The sequence below is a fragment of the Protomyctophum parallelum genome, assembly GCF_964188405.1.
Source record: "Protomyctophum parallelum genome assembly, chromosome: 11".
NCBI lineage: Eukaryota > Metazoa > Chordata > Actinopteri > Myctophiformes > Myctophidae > Protomyctophum > Protomyctophum parallelum.
The window spans coordinates 3,968,962-3,981,831 of NC_139707.1; the positions used below are offsets into that span (position 1 = coordinate 3,968,962).

Consider the following 12,870-nt stretch of genomic DNA (forward strand, 5'->3'; position numbering starts at 1 on the left):
TTAGTAAATGTAACGTATCCTAGCCCTGTATGATGGGATGAGATGTTAGTAAATGTAACGTATCCTAGCCCTGTATGATGGGATGAGATGTTAGTAAATGTAACGTATCCTAGCCCTGTATGATGGGATGAGATGTTAGTAAATGTAACGTATCCTAGCCCTGTATGATGGGATGAGATGTTAGTAAATGTAACGTATCCTAGCCCTGTATGATGGGATGAGATGTTAGTAAATGTAACATATCCTAGCCCTGTATGATGGGATGAGATGTTAGTAAATGTAACGTATCCTAGCCCTGTATGATGGGATGAGATGTTAGTAAATGTAACGTATCCTAGCCCTGTATGATGGGATGAGATGTTAGTAAATGTAACGTATCCTAGCCCTGTATGATGGACATATGAGATGTTAGTAAATGTAACGTATCCTAGCCCTGTATGATGGGATGAGATGTTAGTAAATGTAACGTATCCTAGCCCTGTATGATGGACATATGAGATGTTAGTAAATGTAACGTATCCTAGCCCTGTATGATGGACATATGAGATGTTAGTAAATGTAACGTATCCTAGCCCTGTATGATGGGATGAGATGTTAGTAAATGTAACGTATCCTAGCCCTGTATGATGGGATGAGATGTTAGTAAATGTAACGTATCCTAGCCCTGTATGATGGGATGAGATGTTAGTAAATGTAACGTATCCTAGCCCTGTATGATGGGATGAGATGTTAGTAAATGTAACGTATCCTAGCCCTGTATGATGGACATATGAGATGTTAGTAAATGTAACGTATCCTAGCCCTGTATGATGGACATATGAGATGTTAGTAAATGTAACATATCCTAGCCCTGTATGATGGGATGAGATGTTAGTAAATGTAACGTATCCTAGCCCTGTATGATGGACATATGAGATGTTAGTAAATGTAACGTATCCTAGCCCTGTATGATGGACATATGAGATGTTAGTAAATGTAACGTATCCTAGCCCTGTATGATGGGATGAGATGTTAGTAAATGTAACGTATCCTAGCCCTGTATGATGGGATGAGATGTTAGTAAATGTAACGTATCCTAGCCCTGTATGATGGACATATGAGATGTTAGTAAATGTAACATATCCTAGCCCTGTATGATGGACATATGAGATGTTAGTAAATGTAACATATCCTAGCCCTGTATGATGGACATATGAGATGTTAGTAAATGTAACGTATCCTAGCCCTGTATGATGGACATATGAGATGTTAGTAAATGTAACATATCCTAGCCCTGTATGATGGACATATGAGATGTTAGTAAATGTAACGTATCCTAGCCCTGTATGATGGGATGAGATGTTAGTAAATGTAACGTATCCTAGCCCTGTATGATGGGATGAGATGTTAGTAAATGTAACGTATCCTAGCCCTGTATGATGGGATGAGATGTTAGTAAATGTAACATATCCTAGCCCTGTATGATGGACATATGAGATGTTAGTAAATGTAACGTATCCTAGCCCTGTATGATGGGATGAGATGTTAGTAAATGTAACGTATCCTAGCCCTGTATGATGGGATGAGATGTTAGTAAATGTAACGTATCCTAGCCCTGTATGATGGACATATGAGATGTTAGTAAATGTAACGTATCCTAGCCCTGTATGATGGACATATGAGATGTTAGTAAATGTAACGTATCCTAGCCCTGTATGATGGACATATGAGATGTTAGTAAATGTAACATATCCTAGCCCTGTATGATGGGATGAGATGTTAGTAAATGTAACGTATCCTAGCCCTGTATGATGGACATATGAGATGTTAGTAAATGTAACATATCCTAGCCCTGTATGATGGGATGAGATGTTAGTAAATGTAACGTATCCTAGCCCTGTATGATGGGATGAGATGTTAGTAAATGTAACGTATCCTAGCCCTGTATGATGGGATGAGATGTTAGTAAATGTAACATATCCTAGCCCTGTATGATGGGATGAGATGTTAGTAAATGTAACGTATCCTAGCCCTGTATGATGGACATATGAGATGTTAGTAAATGTAACGTATCCTAGCCCTGTATGATGGACATATGAGATGTTAGTAAATGTAACGTATCCTAGCCCTGTATGATGGGATGAGATGTTAGTAAATGTAACGTATCCTAGCCCTGTATGATGGGATGAGATGTTAGTAAATGTAACGTATCCTAGCCCTGTATGATGGGATGAGATGTTAGTAAATGTAACGTATCCTAGCCCTGTATGATGGACATATGAGATGTTAGTAAATGTAACGTGTCCTAGCCCTGTATGATGGGATGAGATGTTAGTAAATGTAACGTATCCTAGCCCTGTATGATGGGATGAGATGTTAGTAAATGTAACATATCCTAGCCCTGTATGATGGGATGAGATGTTAGTAAATGTAACGTATCCTAGCCCTGTATGATGGACATATGAGATGTTAGTAAATGTAACGTATCCTAGCCCTGTATGATGGACATATGAGATGTTAGTAAATGTAACATATCCTAGCCCTGTATGATGGACATATGAGATGTTAGTAAATGTAACGTATCCTAGCCCTGTATGATGGACATATGAGATGTTAGTAAATGTAACGTATCCTAGCCCTGTATGATGGACATATGAGATGTTAGTAAATGTAACGTATCCTAGCCCTGTATGATGGACATATGAGATGTTAGTAAATGTAACGTATCCTAGCCCTGTATGATGGGATGAGATGTTAGTAAATGTAACGTATCCTAGCCCTGTATGATGGGATGAGATGTTAGTAAATGTAACGTATCCTAGCCCTGTATGATGGGATGAGATGTTAGTAAATGTAACGTATCCTAGCCCTGTATGATGGGATGAGATGTTAGTAAATGTAACGTATCCTAGCCCTGTATGATGGGATGAGATGTTAGTAAATGTAACGTATCCTAGCCCTGTATGATGGGATGAGATGTTAGTAAATGTAACGTATCCTAGCCCTGTATGATGGACATATGAGATGTTAGTAAATGTAACGTATCCTAGCCCTGTATGATGGACATATGAGATGTTAGTAAATGTAACGTATCCTAGCCCTGTATGATGGGATGAGATGTTAGTAAATGTAACGTGTCCTAGCCCTGTATGATGGACATATGAGATGTTAGTAAATGTAACGTATCCTAGCCCTGTATGATGGACATATGAGATGTTAGTAAATGTAACGTATCCTAGCCCTGTATGATGGGATGAGATGTTAGTAAATGTAACGTAACCTAGCCCTGTATGATGGGATGAGATGTTAGTAAATGTAACGTATCCTAGCCCTGTATGATGGGATGAGATGTTAGTAAATGTAACGTATCCTAGCCCTGTATGATGGGATGAGATGTTAGTAAATGTAACGTATCCTAGCCCTGTATGATGGGATGAGATGTTAGTAAATGTAACGTATCCTAGCCCTGTATGATGGGATGAGATGTTAGTAAATGTAACGTATCCTAGCCCTGTATGATGGGATGAGATGTTAGTAAATGTAACGTATCCTAGCCCTGTATGATGGGATGAGATGTTAGTAAATGTAACGTATCCTAGCCCTGTATGATGGGATGAGATGTTAGTAAATGTAACGTATCCTAGCCCTGTATGGTGGACATATGAGATGTTAGTAAATGTAACGTATCCTAGCCCTGTATGATGGGATGAGATGTTAGTAAATGTAACGTATCCTAGCCCTGTATGATGGGATGAGATGTTAGTAAATGTAACGTATCCTAGCCCTGTATGATGGGATGAGATGTTAGTAAATGTAACGTATCCTAGCCCTGTATGATGGGATGAGATGTTAGTAAATGTAACGTATCCTAGCCCTGTATGATGGGATGAGATGTTAGTAAATGTAACGTATCCTAGCCCTGTATGATGGGATGAGATGTTAGTAAATGTAACGTAACCTAGCCCTGTATGATGGGATGAGATGTTAGTAAATGTAACATATCCTAGCCCTGTATGATGGGATTAGATGTTAGTAAATGTAACGTATCCTAGCCCTGTATGATGGACATATGAGATGTTAGTAAATGTAACGTATCCTAGCCCTGTATGATGGACATATGAGATGTTAGTAAATGTAACGTATCCTAGCCCTGTATGATGGGATTAGATGTTAGTAAATGTAACGTGTCCTAGCCCTGTATGATGGGATGAGATGTTAGTAAATGTAACGTATCCTAGCCCTGTATGATGGGATTAGATGTTAGTAAATGTAACGTATCCTAGCCCTGTATGATGGGATGAGATGTTAGTAAATGTAACGTATCCTAGCCCTGTATGATGGACATATGAGATGTTAGTAAATGTAACGTATCCTAGCCCTGTATGATGGGATGAGATGTTAGTAAATGTAACGTATCCTAGCCCTGTATGATGGGATGAGATGTTAGTAAATGTAACGTATCCTAGCCCTGTATGATGGGATGAGATGTTAGTAAATGTAACGTATCCTAGCCCTGTATGATGGGATGAGATGTTAGTAAATGTAACGTATCCTAGCCCTGTATGATGGGATGAGATGTTAGTAAATGTAACGTATCCTAGCCCTGTATGATGGGATGAGATGTTAGTAAATGTAACATATCCTAGCCCTGTATGATGGGATGAGATGTTAGTAAATGTAACGTATCCTAGCCCTGTATGATGGGATGAGATGTTAGTAAATGTAACGTATCCTAGCCCTGTATGATGGGATGAGATGTTAGTAAATGTAACGTATCCTAGCCCTGTATGATGGGATGAGATGTTAGTAAATGTAACGTATCCTAGCCCTGTATGATGGGATGAGATGTTAGTAAATGTAACGTAACCTAGCCCTGTATGATGGGATGAGATGTTAGTAAATGTAACGTAACCTAGCCCTGTATGATGGGATGAGATGTTAGTAAATGTAACGTAACCTAGCCCTGTATGATGGGATGAGATGTTAGTAAATGTAACGTATCCTAGCCCTGTATGATGGGATGAGATGTTAGTAAATGTAACGTATCCTAGCCCTGTATGATGGATGAGATGTTAGTAAATGTAACGTATCCTAGCCCTGTATGATGGACATATGAGATGTTAGTAAATGTAACGTATCCTAGCCCTGTATGATGGGATGAGATGTTGGTAAATGTAACGTATCCTAGCCCTGTATGATGGACATATGAGATGTTAGTAAATGTAACGTATCCTAGCCCTGTATGATGGGATGAGATGTTGGTAAATGTAACGTATCCTAGCCCTGTATGATGGGATGAGATGTTAGTAAATGTAACGTATCCTAGCCCTGTATGATGGGATGAGATGTTAGTAAATGTAACGTATCCTAGCCCTGTATGATGGACATATGAGATGTTAGTAAATGTAACGTATCCTAGCCCTGTATGATGGACATATGAGATGTTAGTAAATGTAACGTATCCTAGCCCTGTATGATGGACATATGAGATGTTAGTAAATGTAACGTATCCTAGCCCTGTATGATGGACATATGAGATGTTAGTAAATGTAACGTATCCTAGCCCTGTATGATGGGATGAGATGTTAGTAAATGTAACGTATCCTAGCCCTGTATGATGGGATGAGATGTTAGTAAATGTAACGTGTCCTAGCCCTGTATGATGGACATATGAGATGTTAGTAAATGTAATGTATCCTAGCCCTGTATGATGGACATATGAGATGTTAGTAAATGTAACGTATCCTAGCCCTGTATGATGGGATGAGATGTTAGTAAATGTAACGTATCCTAGCCCTGTATGATGGGATGAGATGTTAGTAAATGTAACTTATCCTAGCCCTGTATGATGGACATATGAGATGTTAGTAAATGTAACGTATCCTAGCCCTGTATGATGGGATGAGATGTTAGTAAATGTAACGTATCCTAGCCCTGTATGATGGGATGAGATGTTAGTAAATGTAACGTATCCTAGCCCTGTATGATGGGATGAGATGTTAGTAAATGTAACGTATCCTAGCCCTGTATGATGGGATGAGATGTTAGTAAATGTAACGTATCCTAGCCCTGTATGATGGGATGAGATGTTAGTAAATGTAACGTATCCTAGCCCTGTATGATGGGATGAGATGTTAGTAAATGTAACGTATCCTAGCCCTGTATGATGGACATATGAGATGTTAGTAAATGTAACCTATCCTAGCCCTGTATGATGGACATATGAGATGTTAGTAAATGTAACGTATCCTAGCCCTGTATGATGGGATGAGATGTTAGTAAATGTAACGTATCCTAGCCCTGTATGATGGACATATGAGATGTTAGTAAATGTAACCTATCCTAGCCCTGTATGATGGGATGAGATGTTAGTAAATGTAACGTATCCTAGCCCTGTATGATGGACATATGAGATGTTAGTAAATGTAACGTATCCTAGCCCTGTATGATGGACATATGAGATGTTAGTAAATGTAACGTATCCTAGCCCTGTATGATGGACATATGAGATGTTAGTAAATGTAACGTATCCTAGCCCTGTATGATGGACATATGAGATGTTAGTAAATGTAACGTATCCTAGCCCTGTATGATGGACATATGAGATGTTAGTAAATGTAACGTATCCTAGTCCTGTATGATGGGATGAGATGTTAGTAAATGTAACGTATCCTAGCCCTGTATGATGGGATGAGATGTTAGTAAATGTAACGTATCCTAGCCCTGTATGATGGACATATGAGATGTTAGTAAATGTAACGTATCCTAGCCCTGTATGATGGGATGAGATGTTAGTAAATGTAACGTATCCTAGCCCTGTATGATGGACATATGAGATGTTAGTAAATGTAACGTATCCTAGCCCTGTATGATGGACATATGAGATGTTAGTAAATGTAACGTATCCTAGCCCTGTATGATGGACATATGAGATGTTAGTAAATGTAACGTATCCTAGCCCTGTATGATGGGATGAGATGTTAGTAAATGTAACGTATCCTAGCCCTGTATGATGGGATGAGATGTTAGTAAATGTAACGTATCCTAGCCCTGTATGATGGACATATGAGATGTTAGTAAATGTAACGTATCCTAGCCCTGTATGATGGGATGAGATGTTAGTAAATGTAACGTATCCTAGCCCTGTATGATGGACATATGAGATGTTAGTAAATGTAACGTATCCTAGCCCTGTATGATGGGATGAGATGTTAGTAAATGTAACGTATCCTAGCCCTGTATGATGGGATGAGATGTTAGTAAATGTAACGTATCCTAGCCCTGTATGATGGACATATGAGATGTTAGTAAATGTAACGTATCCTAGCCCTGTATGATGGGATGAGATGTTAGTAAATGTAACGTATCCTAGCCCTGTATGATGAGATGAGATGTTAGTAAATGTAACGTATCCTAGCCCTGTATGATGGGATGAGATGTTAGTAAATGTAACGTATCCTAGCCCTGTATGATGGGATGAGATGTTAGTAAATGTAACGTATCCTAGCCCTGTATGATGGACATATGAGATGTTAGTAAATGTAACGTATCCTAGCCCTGTATGATGAGATGAGATGTTAGTAAATGTAACGTATCCTAGCCCTGTATGATGGGATGAGATGTTAGTAAATGTAACGTATCCTAGCCCTGTATGATGGGATGAGATGTTAGTAAATGTAACGTATCCTAGCCCTGTATGATGGGATGAGATGTTAGTAAATGTAACGTATCCTAGCCCTGTATGATGGACATATGAGATGTTAGTAAATGTAACGTATCCTAGCCCTGTATGATGGGATGAGATGTTAGTAAATGTAACGTATCCTAGCCCTGTATGATGGACATATGAGATGTTAGTAAATGTAACGTATCCTAGCCCTGTATGATGGACATATGAGATGTTAGTAAATGTAACGTATCCTAGCCCTGTATGATGGACATATGAGATGTTAGTAAATGTAACGTATCCTAGCCCTGTATGATGGACATATGAGATGTTAGTAAATGTAACGTATCCTAGCCCTGTATGATGGGATGAGATGTTAGTAAATGTAACGTATCCTAGCCCTGTATGATGGGATGAGATGTTAGTAAATGTAACGTATCCTAGCCCTGTATGATGGGATGAGATGTTAGTAAATGTAACGTATCCTAGCCCTGTATGATGGGATGAGATGTTAGTAAATGTAACGTATCCTAGCCCTGTATGATGGGATGAGATGTTAGTAAATGTAACGTATCCTAGCCCTGTATGATGGGATGAGATGTTAGTAAATGTAACGTATCCTAGCCCTGTATGATGGGATGAGATGTTAGTAAATGTAACGTATCCTAGCCCTGTATGATGGACATATGAGATGTTAGTAAATGTAACGTATCCTAGCCCTGTATGATGGGATGAGATGTTAGTAAATGTAACGTATCCTAGCCCTGTATGATGGGATGAGATGTTAGTAAATGTAACGTATCCTAGCCCTGTATGGTGGACATATGAGATGTTAGTAAATGTAACGTATCCTAGCCCTGTATGATGGGATGAGATGTTAGTAAATGTAACGTATCCTAGCCCTGTATGATGGGATGAGATGTTAGTAAATGTAACATATCCTAGCCCTGTATGATGGGATGAGATGTTAGTAAATGTAACGTATCCTAGCCCTGTATGATGGGATGAGATGTTAGTAAATGTAACGTATCCTAGCCCTGTATGATGGGATGAGATGTTAGTAAACGTAACGTATCCTAGCCCTGTATGATGGGATGAGATGTTAGTAAATGTAACGTATCCTAGCCCTGTATGATGGGATGAGATGTTAGTAAATGTAACGTATCCTAGCCCTGTATGATGGACATATGAGATGTTAGTAAATGTAACGTATCCTAGCCCTGTATGATGGACATATGAGATGTTAGTAAATGTAACGTATCCTAGCCCTGTATGATGGACATATGAGATGTTAGTAAATGTAACGTATCCTAGCCCTGTATGATGGGATTAGATGTTAGTAAATGTAACGTGTCCTAGCCCTGTATGATGGGATGAGATGTTAGTAAATGTAACGTATCCTAGCCCTGTATGATGGGATTAGATGTTAGTAAATGTAACGTATCCTAGCCCTGTATGATGGACATATGAGATGTTAGTAAATGTAACGTATCCTAGCCCTGTATGATGGGATGAGATGTTAGTAAATGTAACGTATCCTAGCCCTGTATGATGGGATGAGATGTTAGTAAATGTAACGTATCCTAGCCCTGTATGATGGACATATGAGATGTTAGTAAATGTAACGTATCCTAGCCCTGTATGATGGGATGAGATGTTAGTAAATGTAACGTATCCTAGCCCTGTATGATGGGATGAGATGTTAGTAAATGTAACGTATCCTAGCCCTGTATGATGGGATGAGATGTTAGTAAATGTAACGTATCCTAGCCCTGTATGATGGGATGAGATGTTAGTAAATGTAACGTATCCTAGCCCTGTATGATGGGATGAGATGTTAGTAAATGTAACGTATCCTAGCCCTGTATGATGGGATGAGATGTTAGTAAATGTAACATATCCTAGCCCTGTATGATGGGATGAGATGTTAGTAAATGTAACGTATCCTAGCCCTGTATGATGGGATGAGATGTTAGTAAATGTAACGTATCCTAGCCCTGTATGATGGACATATGAGATGTTAGTAAATGTAACGTATCCTAGCCCTGTATGATGGGATGAGATGTTAGTAAATGTAACGTATCCTAGCCCTGTATGATGGGATGAGATGTTAGTAAATGTAACGTAACCTAGCCCTGTATGATGGGATGAGATGTTAGTAAATGTAACGTATCCTAGCCCTGTATGATGGGATGAGATGTTAGTAAATGTAACGTATCCTAGCCCTGTATGATGGGATGAGATGTTAGTAAATGTAACGTATCCTAGCCCTGTATGATGGACATATGAGATGTTAGTAAATGTAACGTATCCTAGCCCTGTATGATGGGATGAGATGTTGGTAAATGTAACGTATCCTAGCCCTGTATGATGGACATATGAGATGTTAGTAAATGTAACGTATCCTAGCCCTGTATGATGGGATGAGATGTTGGTAAATGTAACGTATCCTAGCCCTGTATGATGGGATGAGATGTTAGTAAATGTAACGTATCCTAGCCCTGTATGATGGGATGAGATGTTAGTAAATGTAACGTATCCTAGCCCTGTATGATGGACATATGAGATGTTAGTAAATGTAACGTATCCTAGCCCTGTATGATGGACATATGAGATGTTAGTAAATGTAACGTATCCTAGCCCTGTATGATGGGATGAGATGTTAGTAAATGTAACGTATCCTAGCCCTGTATGATGGGATGAGATGTTAGTAAATGTAACGTATCCTAGCCCTGTATGATGGGATGAGATGTTAGTAAATGTAACGTATCCTAGCCCTGTATGATGGACATATGAGATGTTAGTAAATGTAATGTATCCTAGCCCTGTATGATGGACATATGAGATGTTAGTAAATGTAACGTATCCTAGCCCTGTATGATGGGATGAGATGTTAGTAAATGTAACGTATCCTAGCCCTGTATGATGGGATGAGATGTTAGTAAATGTAACTTATCCTAGCCCTGTATGATGGACATATGAGATGTTAGTAAATGTAACGTATCCTAGCCCTGTATGATGGGATGAGATGTTAGTAAATGTAACGTATCCTAGCCCTGTATGATGGGATGAGATGTTAGTAAATGTAACGTATCCTAGCCCTGTATGATGGGATGAGATGTTAGTAAATGTAACGTATCCTAGCCCTGTATGATGGGATGAGATGTTAGTAAATGTAACGTATCCTAGCCCTGTATGATGGGATGAGATGTTAGTAAATGTAACGTATCCTAGCCCTGTATGATGGACATATGAGATGTTAGTAAATGTAACGTATCCTAGCCCTGTATGATGGACATATGAGATGTTAGTAAATGTAACATATCCTAGCCCTGTATGATGGGATGAGATGTTAGTAAATGTAACGTATCCTAGCCCTGTATGATGGGATGAGATGTTAGTAAATGTAACGTGTCCTAGCCCTGTATGATGGACATATGAGATGTTAGTAAATGTAACGTGTCCTAGCCCTGTATGATGGACATATGAGATGTTAGTAAATGTAACGTATCCTAGCCCTGTATGATGGACATATGAGATGTTAGTAAATGTAACGTGTCCTAGCCCTGTATGATGGACATATGAGATGTTAGTAAATGTAACGTATCCTAGCCCTGTATGATGGACATATGAGATGTTAGTAAATGTAACGTATCCTAGCCCTGTATGATGGGATGAGATGTTAGTAAATGTAACGTATCCTAGCCCTGTATGATGGGATGAGATGTTAGTAAATGTAACGTATCCTAGCCCTGTATGATGGACATATGAGATGTTAGTAAATGTAACGTATCCTAGCCCTGTATGATGGGATGAGATGTTAGTAAATGTAACGTATCCTAGCCCTGTATGATGGGATGAGATGTTAGTAAATGTAACGTATCCTAGCCCTGTATGATGGGATGAGATGTTAGTAAATGTAACGTATCCTAGCCCTGTATGATGGGATGAGATGTTAGTAAATGTAACGTATCCTAGCCCTGTATGATGGGATGAGATGTTAGTAAATGTAACGTATCCTAGCCCTGTATGATGGACATATGAGATGTTAGTAAATGTAACGTATCCTAGCCCTGTATGATGGGATGAGATGTTAGTAAATGTAACGTATCCTAGCCCTGTATGATGGGATGAGATGTTAGTAAATGTAACGTATCCTAGCCCTGTATGGTGGGATGAGATGTTAGTAAATGTAACGTATCCTAGCCCTGTATGATGGACATATGAGATGTTAGTAAATGTAACGTATCCTAGCCCTGTATGATGGACATATGAGATGTTAGTAAATGTAACGTATCCTAGCCCTGTATGATGGGATGAGATGTTAGTAAATGTAACGTATCCTAGCCCTGTATGATGGACATATGAGATGTTAGTAAATGTAACGTATCCTAGCCCTGTATGATGGACATATGAGATGTTAGTAAATGTAACGTATCCTAGCCCTGTATGATGGACATATGAGATGTTAGTAAATGTAACGTATCCTAGCCCTGTATGATGGGATGAGATGTTAGTAAATGTAACGTATCCTAGCCCTGTATGATGGGATGAGATGTTAGTAAATGTAACGTATCCTAGCCCTGTATGATGGACATATGAGATGTTAGTAAATGTAACGTATCCTAGCCCTGTATGATGGACATATGAGATGTTAGTAAATGTAACGTATCCTAGCCCTGTATGATGGGATGAGATGTTAGTAAATGTAACGTATCCTAGCCCTGTATGATGGACATATGAGATGTTAGTAAATGTAACGTATCCTAGCCCTGTATGATGGGATGAGATGTTAGTAAATGTAACGTATCCTAGCCCTGTATGATGGACATATGAGATGTTAGTAAATGTAACGTATCCTAGCCCTGTATGATGGGATGAGATGTTAGTAAATGTAACGTATCCTAGCCCTGTATGATGGACATATGAGATGTTAGTAAATGTAACGTGTCCTAGCCCTGTATGATGGGATGAGATGTTAGTAAATGTAACGTATCCTAGCCCTGTATGATGGACATATGAGATGTTAGTAAATGTAACGTATCCTAGCCCTGTATGATGGACATATGAGATGTTAGTAAATGTAACGTGTCCTAGCCCTGTATGATGGGATGAGATGTTAGTAAATGTAACGTATCCTAGCCCTGTATGATGGGATGAGATGTTAGTAAATGTAACGTATCCTAGCCCTGTATGATGGGATGAGATGTTAGTAAATGTAACGT

The 12,870-nt window shown here is 39.0% G+C and overlaps 1 protein-coding gene across 1 annotated transcript in view; it reads right to left on the reverse strand.

The window, feature by feature from the left end:
- col5a2a (collagen, type V, alpha 2a) overlaps positions 1-12,870 on the reverse strand; it is a 93,352-nt gene that overhangs the window by 10,885 nt on the left and 69,597 nt on the right. The window lies entirely within an intron of this gene.